The sequence below is a fragment of the Bactrocera tryoni genome, chromosome 4, assembly GCF_016617805.1.
Source record: "Bactrocera tryoni isolate S06 chromosome 4, CSIRO_BtryS06_freeze2, whole genome shotgun sequence".
Taxonomy (NCBI): Eukaryota; Metazoa; Arthropoda; class Insecta; order Diptera; family Tephritidae; genus Bactrocera; species Bactrocera tryoni.
Window position 1 is genome coordinate 31,997,528 of NC_052502.1, and position 11,351 is coordinate 32,008,878.

The 11,351-nt window shown below is 39.1% G+C and overlaps 1 non-coding gene across 1 annotated transcript; it reads right to left on the bottom strand.

The window, feature by feature from the left end:
- Nucleotides 1–1,523: 1,523 nt before the first annotated feature.
- Trnah-gug lies at nt 1,524–1,595 on the bottom strand. The gene has a single exon. It is a non-coding gene; the product is annotated as a tRNA-His (tRNA).
- Nucleotides 1,596–11,351: the final 9,756 nt, after the last annotated feature.

Here is an 11,351-nt window from a genome sequence, read left to right on the forward strand (position 1 = left end):
GGCTTATCCGTCATTAATTGGCACAGATTGTTAGGTTAGGTGGATTCGAACCGCCTCATAGTCGGGCAATGGAACATCTGTTCTATCGTCATAGATTGGGGAATCGAGTTCGCCATCTCCAGATGTATCACTTTCACTGCCGTTAAGCAGTCTGGGAAAGTGTTACATCCATAACCTCAATATACTCTGAATATCAGTCACTAGTTGACCTCTTTGGTTCTAAAAGAGTATGCTTCGGTCTTGAAACGTAGAATTTTCGAGCATTGCCCCTGTCTGCCAGCTTCTCAAGCTCAACATAATCACGCATTTCGGCTTCGTTATGTTTTGTCTGCATATGCGTCTCGCCTCCTCCTTCAATCCTCTGTATCAATCCCACACCGCTCGTGTTATGATCGATCGGAACATTACGAGGTATGCTGCCCGTATTCTCTGCACTACGATACGACGGTCCTCATTGTATCAGGTAACCTTTACGAAAACTAATGGGTTCGCTAGCTGTTGTACGTAAAGAGCTTGAAATGCCCTCTCACAGTTACCTTATACCGATTTGCTGATGAGTGTTGTCAGAGAGCAGGAGTGCAAGTCTGTCGGTTGTCATAGTAGGGTCTAGACGTCGTCCTATTCGTGTGTTTGTTCACAAGATAGTAGTAGTCCGAGTCGATGTTAAGTCCTCGGAGCGAATACACGTCAAGAACACTGGAGACATGTCATCTCTTATCGATCTGGTTTTAACTTTTCGATCCGGAAACAGCCAAGTAGCTTAATGAATTTTGTTCTGCTGGAATTTAGTACTAGGAATCGTTCAGCCATTTCGATAAGTTTCGCCATGCAGGCTGAATTTTCCAACTGTTGTACCGAAGATGCCTCCTTTGCCCACCCTGGCGTTAAAATAGCAAAGCAAAATTTTTACATCGTGGCGGGGCAGTCTTCATAAGCGCGCTCCAGACGCTCACAAACGGCATCTTTGATCTATCGTCCTTCTTTTTCATCGGAGCGTGGGCGCAAATCAAAAAAATCAAAATCAAAATGTTGCTCTTTTGCGGATTGTGACTAGACGCTCATCCACTGGAGTGAAAGCCAGTACTCGACAACTGAGCGTTTCTCTCACCACCGAATTTGCGCTTCTTTATACATACAAGTATGTGCGCTGTAGTAAATGTCACAAGGATCTCCTCGTCTGCGTCTTGTCTTGTCCATCGCATTTCTTAGACGGTATTGATACCAGCTTTTACTTTTACGAAGACATCAACCAACTGGTTGATCATCATCTAGATAACTCTTCCCATATGTTTGGCGATTTTTCTCAAATTTTAAAGTATACATTTTACCTAACTGATATTATACCAAAAACGTTCTAAATAATATAAAAAAAAAACTATTGGACGATGAGACAAGCGCAATTTTGTCAACAACTCAATTTTCAAATAGCTTTCATAGAGTACAATATGTTTAAACTAAGCTTTTAGTAAAAAAATTTAATAAAAATATTCACTTCCAACCGTGACAATGCCTCTGGCAAGCATTGCCGTGACCAGGATTCGAACCTGGGTTACTACGGCCACAACGTAGGGTCCTAACCACTAGACGATCACGGCTACTGGAAGCTTGCTACCAATTCAAATTATTTTTATCAAAAGCAACGTAAAACTAGATTTGCTGCATGGTCGTTCATATGCATATGTATGCATGTACAAGTATACATACTATGTATATATTGCGGTCTATGAATACGCTTGCATGCAGGAAATGAGGCAGTAAGTAGAGCAGCGCATAAAATTAGCTCGAAAACAGCAGGCGATTGAAGAAAGAAATATTAGACACAGTACAACAAATCCAAAAAACATTAAAAAATATAGCCAAACATTAGACACTCTAGGCTGTCTGAGCGATCATTAATGCGCAACATTATCGGCATATTGTGAAGTCAGGTGAGGTCAGATTAGTTGTAGTTAGCGTCTGCATTTAGTTTCAATAAGATACAATGATTAGTACCGTAAAATGTTCGACATACCAGAAGTTATAAACTAATTCCAAATTACTATAAGTTAACAAGTATCCATATGATATAATGATCTCATCTATGAATTGGTAACATATAGTTATTGGAATGAATATATTCATGAAAGGGGCTCTAACAAGAATTTTGTAAAGCTTTCATCTTCATTAAATAAATATATACTGTAAGTCAGATAATGTGATTAGAGAGTTGATTAAAGTAAAGTAAATCAAATTATTTTTTACATAGGACGTAGAGTATGCAATGAGGGGATGCTATCCGTTATTGGGCGTCGATCGCTTTACACGAAGTGAAACAAACTCATAAAATTTTAAATTAATATATGTATATTAACGTTATTGGTTTTGTTGTAGCAGCGGAAAAGACTCCCCATATATTTAATGTTGATTGCTGCCTCGTCGAAAGTCCATTTCCAGCTGAAAATCGCCGTCGATTTGGATTACTTCAAACTGACTATGTTGTGAACGTCTCATAGTAATGTCCCTTCAATCGTATTGAATGGTATAAACCGATCCGATTTGACAATTTTTTCAAAAATTCCGAAGGTCAAGTTCCTCGTTTCATTCTTCTTTCTGGAAGCCTCTTCTATCTATTGAGAAGTATAATTAGCTTCTAATAATAAAATTGAGTAGAGAAAGCATGGTCGTTTCCAGGTTGCGCCTATTTAAAAACTAGACCAAGAAGATGCCTTGCAAATTTTATGATGCAAACCTTATTAAAATAGTTCGGTGAGCTTGTGAGTTATAAAATTTTAACAAAAGTAGGGATACCAAGCATATAGTTAAGGCTTTGACCTGATTCATAACTGTATAAAATTTACATCGCTGGCGTAAATACCTATAGTATATCTATGCATTATGCTCTTTGGATAAGGATTTCTTTTCTCAGATACCCATATCCAACCTAACCTTTTTATAAATTGAATGGTGGCCACACAGTTCTTAGCGTCCAAAATAAAACGTCGCATAATCCACATAAATGACCCTAGTAGAATTAAATATTTATGATTTTTAGTTATACTTAAATTTCTAAACACGCGCGTATAAATTTGACAGCACTCGGATCATTTGTTTGTATACAGTATTGTATCATTTTGAGTAAAACAACTCTTGTTATTGCGAAAAAATGGATACAAAAGAATCTCGTGTTGATAAAAGATTACTTTTTGATGGGGAAAATACAGTTGAAAGTTGACGACGAGTTTCCGGACACTGCACTGTTGATTTCCCTGAACCGTCAAGGATTAGTAAGCTATGTTTAAACGTAGTGAAATGAGCACCGAAGTCGGTTAACGCAGTGACCGACGAAAATATCAAAAAATGTCAGATGTTGAAGCGTAATAAGCGAATGCTTTTGCGTCGATATGTGACGGTAGATAAAATATGGATCCATCATTTCACTCCGAAGTTAAATTGACAGTCATCCGAGTAGAATACACATTGTGAACTTTCTCCAAAGCGAGAAAAATGCAATAGTCGACTGATAATGTTATGGCGTCTGCATTTTGGGAAACGCATGGTCAATAATTTTTATTGACTACCTTGAAAAGAAAAGAGGCATCAATAGGAACTACTACAAAGCATTATTGGGCGGTTTGAAGCACGAAATCGCCGAAAAACGGCCGCCCTTGAAAAAAAAGAAAGTCCTCTAATGTACATATATATAGGTTGTCAAATATCTCCCTTCCGCTTGCTTTATAACAAGTGTTACAGTGATCAGATTTAATTCAACGCAACGGCACAACGGCAACTTCACAATACCCGCCACGTAGAAGCTCCCCTCCTTATTTGCAAGAACTCAGACAGCCACTTTTCACAAGCCTCTTTTCAGTTCAACTTTACACCAACAAGGTATTTCGCCATGGACAGGAACAGTTGATAACCACGTGGCGCTATGTCCGGGCTACATGGTGAATACGATAAAACTTCCCATCCGAGCTCCCGTAGCTTCTGACGAGTCATCAACGAAGTGTGTGATCTGCGTGCGTAGTCCTGGTGAAACACTACACCCTTCCTGTTGGCCAATTCTGAACGCTTCTGGTTGATCGCCTGCTTCAAGCGGTTCAGTTGTTCGCAGTAGATGGTAGAATAAAGCTTCTGGCCATATGGGAGCAGCTCATTGTAGATGATTCTCTTCCAATTCCACCAAACACACAGCAAAACCTTCCTAGCCGTCAATCCCGGCTTGACCAGTATTTGGCACGATTCACCGGCCTGCGACCACGATCGTTTTCGCTTGATATTGTCGTATGTGATGCATTTTTCGTCGCCAGTCACCATACGCTTCAAAAATGGGTCGAGTTCGTTCCATTGCAGCAGCATATCGCAGGCGTTGATTTGGTCCAAAAGGTTTTTTTGCGTCAACTCATGCGTCAACAAGGCATTTTATTGTATCCAGCCTTCTGCAGATGGTTTCAAATGATTTGGTGACTAACTTTCATCTTTTGGGCGATGTCACGAGTTGCCACATGCCGGTCTAACTCGATGTTTTTCATGATTTGATCGGTATTCGTCGTTACGGGTTTTCCGCCGGCTGGCTAATCCATGGTATCGTCTTTACCCGCACTGAATCGTTGAAACCATTCCTCCGCAGTTCGTATTGCCAGATACGAGCTCTATGGCGCTTTATAAATAGCCCTTATAAATAGCCGCGAAATTCAAAAGACATACAGGCGGAAGGGAGATATTTGACAATCGATATAACATTTTGCATACATTCTATTCTCCCTAATAAGCTTTAGTTAGTTTGAATTATTTATTAGAAATGCGATATGGAATCACTGTAGGACATAGTTGTCATAAAATCGATCAAAATGAAGTCTTTGTGTGACAAGATTTTTGTTTTTGAAAAGACATCTTCACCAGATTCGAAAGAACTTATTGCCCAGCCAACGATACAATCTTCGAACATATTGTTCAGATCGAACCATTAGAGCATATAGCTGCCATTGAAACTGACCGATCAAAATCAAGATAAAAATCTTCATAAAATATACTTTTTTTCCTTATTAAAGATCCTTTATTCGACTTAAAGGTTGTTATATCAAACGAAGTGGTTAGTAATAGCTAGCAAAAGCTCCGTTGATTTCCAGCCGTTGGTTGGTTACTTCTTCAGATTTAATTTTAAATACCATATTCTACTTGCTATAGCAAATGGCACTATGAAGTATATCATAGTTCTTGGAGCATATGAAGTTAATGTTTTTTCTTATACTTACATCTACTTAAATGCTCCAAGTCTCATGAATAGAATAAAGTTCGGGCTACTTGCCATGAGACTTCTAAAAAACGCCCAACTGAATGAAAATACTTTCAGAGATGTATTTATTTACTGTTATATCCGTGGCTTTGATAGTTTGCGGCAACAGTGATCCATGAGATCTAAGTTTTTACAACCATAGAGGATAGAAACACATTTCTATTTTTAACAATTTCCTTCTGGATTATTGAAAGCCGCAACAAAGCGAGGCAGCCTGATGGCAAAATCATGATCTCACAAAGAGTTATTTTAGTGTTACCAAATGAATTGCGAACTTATTTGTCTTTGACCACCTACAGCACTGACCTAACCCACTTGACAATTCGCCAAACACTCAAGGCGAACGGTTGCATGCCCCAATGTGCCACATTTAAAATATAGTTTATGCACATGCTGCAACGATAAATGCGCCAATGTCGATATGCAGAACTTTAATTAACTCTAAATTGCGTGCTATCAATAAATAAATAAATAAGAAATCGGCCAATAAAAGGTGAGCTCGACGAAAAATGCCGACACACGGCAATTCCGCCACGCTTAACAAGCGCAAAATTCATAATAAATTGCAGCGACGCATACGGCTAGCTAGAAAAGCCAAAAGGGGGAGCGGAAAAACTGTCACGCACGCGCAACGGACATTATAAATGCATGTGGCTATGTGTGTGTGGATGTTTGTATACATATGTGGCGATGTGGCGTTGTGTTGGACGCGCGGATCCGGTATCGGATAGCGTCAGGGCGCGTGCGCCACCAAACGAGTTAATTCGCAACGCATAATTTGCAAGTCGCTGCCGCTTATAACGCTGGCGCGCAACACAACCTGCCGCCGCCGCCGCCAATAAAAACATATATGTACATATGTAGATAGCTGTGTGTGTGTATTAGTGCTGGTGTATAACTGTATGCACTTGTCTCGATTTTACATGTTTCCTTCGCCCTCCTCTATTGAAGCGCTGCTTTAATTGTATACCCTATATTGTTGTTGTTGCTATTGTTGTTGTTGTCGTCTGCGGCATCTGTGGATCATTGCCGCATCAATGTCAACCGTGTTCGTTTACATTATTAATGACGAAACTTTCACGTGTTGCTGCGACGAACTGATTGCAGGCTGTGGTGCCATACACACATACACATACATACATATATGCTTATCTACCTATGTATATGTGTATAACCGTATATACTTATGCTGCGTGTGTATATTTAGACATCCAGACGCATTCCACTCTATGCTATCACAAAATCATCAGCATCAACTGCAGCGGCATATGGTGACGACAAAAATAACTACAACAACAACAAGGAAAAATATCGGTAACAAAAACAACAACAACAACAAAAATGTCGGTAGCAAATACAACAGCAAAAAAATTCGGTAACAACAACAACAAGTATCGGTAGCAACAACAACAATAACGACAAATATCGTTAACAACAACAACAATGTCTAGCTTGTGACAACTACAATGACGTGAAGTTGCGCACGCGCCGTCAACTGCTTTTTTATTGGCTATGCAACCGGCTCGTCATCGTCATCTACGCCGTCGTCATCGTCATCTGCGTCGTTGTGCTGATTAGCGATCAGCGATTACAACGCTTACAAGGCAATCCGAAATGCATTTGGTTGTAAATCAAAATTGCCTTTTAGACAGGCGTTGTAATTACAGCCAACTTGAAACACATGCATAAACCACACTAAAGTGTCTGTATGTAAGTCTATATGATTAATTAATATATATACATATTTTTTCATTTAATTTTTTAAATACTTCTGCCATTTAGGTAATTGCAGTTACGGCACTTGAGTATTAAGTTTTATTTTATTTAGCGCTTATAGGTCCCGACGCCTTCTTATTTTTTTGATTACAGGTGTTATAATATGTCACTTGGTTGGGCTGCTTCTAGCTACTTTCATGAGCCGATTTATAGTTTCAGTGACTGCTATAAATTCAAAATCTCGATTTATCGCTTGGTTTATCCAAAATAAGAAACAAATTTGATTCATGTCGGTTTTGAACGTCAGAAGCTAAACTTTTTCTATTTTTGCTTTCTCACTTTTGCAAAAGTGTGTTTCTATGGGATTATTATCGTTTTTGCCTTCCGTCCTATTGAACTAGCATTTCCTCTCAGCGCAACACACGCGAACACAAGCGGCAGACCATAGTGTAAACGAAGGACTAACTAAATGTAATTCACATCCATTGTTAACTTAATTACCTCTTTGAGAAATATTAATTGAGAACTGAGCGAAGAAGGAACTATTTTCGATTGAAATAAATTTGGCAGTTTGAATAGAAGGCTTCGGTCAAAGAAGCAATAAAATAAGATACTTAGTGGCATCTTCACTTCCTTATTGCTTTTCATGTAACATAATGATATCTATTTTTATAATCCCGTCAAAAACTCTTATTTAAAGTCCAAACATTTCAAGAGTATAACTTCAAGTTTTCCTTAAACGACTGCAAGAGTTCGAGCTACTTTTATATTTCTTATGTGCAGACATTCCGATGTGACGGTTTCGAAGTCCTATCACCACGGGAACCCATTTTCAAACGAGCAAATTAGTATAGTAGATAGATAGACGATCGGACTTACTTTACACCTGATCATGTTGTTCGCTTAAGTACTTTGTTTCGCGCAGTCAAAGTCCAATCAACAATAAACATGCTAAAATAGTAATTATTATAAAGACACAACAAGAAAAAAGCCAAAAAACCAAGCTCGAAATAAAATGCGGATAATAGTGTATGTCAGCAATTTACATGTCGTGTGTCGCGAAAGCTCCACCGCCGCAGCGGCAATAAGAGCTACGCCAGCAACAACAATGCCACGGCACTTTGTCAACAACAATGAGTGCAAGCGCATGGAAGCGAACGACGACATCAACACGATCGCTAGTCAGCGCAATCAACGCGGCTGTCATGCGGCACGGCCGTTGCTGCCGCCTTATCAGTAGCGTGCGCAAAAAGCTTCTGGCACTCACGCGTCGCATCGCATCACCCGTCGTCGCGGCAGCAGCCGCCTTGGCATGAGCGGAACACACCGCGCGACGTTGATGTAGTGGCGTGCCAATGCCGCGTCGTTCGTCTGCCACCAGGCATGCGAATGCCAAACGGCACCGGCGATTAAACCGGTCAACGGTCAGTGAGTGCAACAAGGCATAAGTTGACTTTTGGCCGGGCACTCAGTGTGTCTGTGTGCGCATGCATGCAACTACAATGCAAATGTATGGCATATGAATGAAGCAACAACGTTGACAATGCAACCTGATACTCTGCGACATGGTGTTGCAAATCCTTGTTGTTGTCTGCTGGCTACTCACTGTGGTGCGACCGCAAAATTGATGCTCATCAGCTTTTCAACTTGCCAATAACAATAATAATGATATTATGAGTGTTTTGGTGTAAGGGGAGAAATTGCTTTTCTTACAGTGGCTTTTAAGGTGTCCCAACCATCAGCGTTGACAACTTGCAAAAGAATGTGCACTACTGTTGCACCAAGTGAAAGCATTGAAAGGTTAAGGAATTGAAAGAATTAAACAATTTCAGTACTAGGAAGGTTTTTTTCGCACACCTTCCCACCGCTCCTTATAGAAACCATCGTCATTAGAACTGAACCTCTGCTAAACTGTCTATTTAAATGGCTTGTTGTTGTTGTTCTAACGGGTATCGGATCCCCATTAGGATTGTAAGCGTTAGATAAGTTGTCGTCGACGTCATCCAACGGTAGGTCCAGGAAACGTGCTGTTTCGAGGAGGTCGGATAAGTAAGGTTAGCAGGGCATGCAAAGAGGTGGCTAATGTCATGCGGGGACTCAATGCACGCTGGATATACATATATTTGATATCTAAAGGTCTATTCTGGATAAGTAGCAGTTTAACCAGCTACCGTATCGAGAACGAAACAGCGCATGAGCCACTCTCGTTCTCGGAATTGACCCGGATTTTATCCGGCCAAGGGCTGTTATTTCGGAGATCTAATCCCGTTTAGATCGGTAAGTCTTAGTATTTAAATGGCTTCATTCTTAGTGGTTCGTCAATTCTATTGCCAATTATTTTTCAAAAGTGTGTTCCAAAACCTTCTTGAAACATTACGTGAAGATCAAGTCGAACTCTTCTTACTTGTTGGCATAGACCATAGACTTGAACTATTCTACAGGAAATAGTCTAACAATGTCAAATCGCACGCTCGAGGCGGCCAATTGACTGGGCTATTTCGTGAGATAACAATTGTTGATCTAGCACTCTTAAAGTTGAGGCCACTGACTTAGAATTTCGGTAGTAAATTTTAATAAGTTGACACATTGTTATCTTTCTGGGGAAAAATGTGTCGTCGTTTGCTGTCCCTCTCGGTCTACTTTTGTAACATCCCTATTGAAAAACCCGTTAACCCTGGTCGAGACCAACGGTCTGATACACTTAGTCGAGACCAATGGTGCTTGGCTAGGCCAAGTGGTGTTTACATACATTTGTATGGAAATACGTGTTATATTTACGCTTATATATGTACATACAATATAGATACATTTTTGAAATATCTTACCTCTCGATTTGGTTGACATCAAATTGACTGCCTTGTTCACGCTTGGCGTGGCAATGGCGTTCACAAAAAATTTAACATTTTGAGAAAAATTACATTTTTCTTAACCTTTAAAACGCTCTAGCGGCTAAAGTATTTGACCTAGATAAACATACAAACCAATTTGGACATGTAACGAACATGAAAACAGATAAATCAACCGTGCGAAGTGATAGAAACATACCAAAGTTCATATATTTTTATACAAAATATATGGGGTCCAGCCAAGCACCATTGGTGCACTAAGGAGTAATATTATAATATCATTTTTTCGTTCTTTCGATACGATATCCTTGAATTTTTTTTCTGAATTCTATAGACAATAAAATTCTAGGAAGCTACCTGGAAGCGCAAGTCGTTTGCTACACTCTAAATATATTTAAATAACATTTAAAAACAAAATATGCCTGGCCAGACCCGAGGGTCTCAATGGGGGTTAAAAAGCATCTCCAATGCCTAATTAATCCTAAGGACTTTGATAAGCTCTGCCTTACTAAGTAGTAAATAATCGGTAGAGTTTTGAGCTCATTGAGGGAGGATGTAGGTTTTTTTTTCAAAGTTACCGACATTCATATTAATATATTTAGGTATATCGAAATAACTTCATTAAGCTTGGTAAAAACACATATGTATTTAATTCTTAATCTCTCTTTTCCAATTATTATACACAAGATCTCTCTCAAGGAGATGAAGTTTCGTAGAATATTTTAAAATGTATAGGTATGGATCATATATTTGGGAGAATAATATTTCTGAAATGTGTGATGATAGTATAAGGTTTCTCAATTATTACCCATCCTTGCATTGAAAACTGTTATTTTTTCTCGGCTTTCTCAGGAATAATATCTCGCAATTCTTTAACTCTAGATCTTAAAAAATCGTTAATTTTAGAAAAACCACCTAAAGGACAATCTCGAAGGAGGGTATCCATCGTTTGGTGAGTTAAACTAGATGACATATCTTAGGTCCATCAGGCCACATTTACATTCCTCTCGCATCTCTATATCTCCAGACCTTAAGGAATCCAATTTGAAGAACTTCCTATAATACAGTTCCGCAGAAGAAGAATATCCATCGTTATGTCAATTACAATAGATGACACTAGACTACATTTACATATGTTCATTTATTTTTCACAATAAAAATACGAACTTTTTTGACAGAGTAACTTGAACAGAGCAAGTATATAGGGTGTTTTGTTAGAGGTCACGTGATTTTATGTTAAACAAACAACATTTATGAAATTGTATGTAGCATATTGTAAGAGCTTTCGCCTATCACCACTGGATTTTAACGGAAATCATCAAGTTAGGTTTGGTCAATAATTCCTTTGTCGTACTAAGCACAGCAGTTAGTTAGCTATTTAAGAACACAAAGACCTGGAGAGTTTCTCTGGTATTATTTGAAGGTTTTTCATCTCTAATATATAGAGGTGCTCTCATGGTTGCCTCAATACAAATGTCAAACACCTGTGTCTACTTTGACAGTTCCTTTGACAG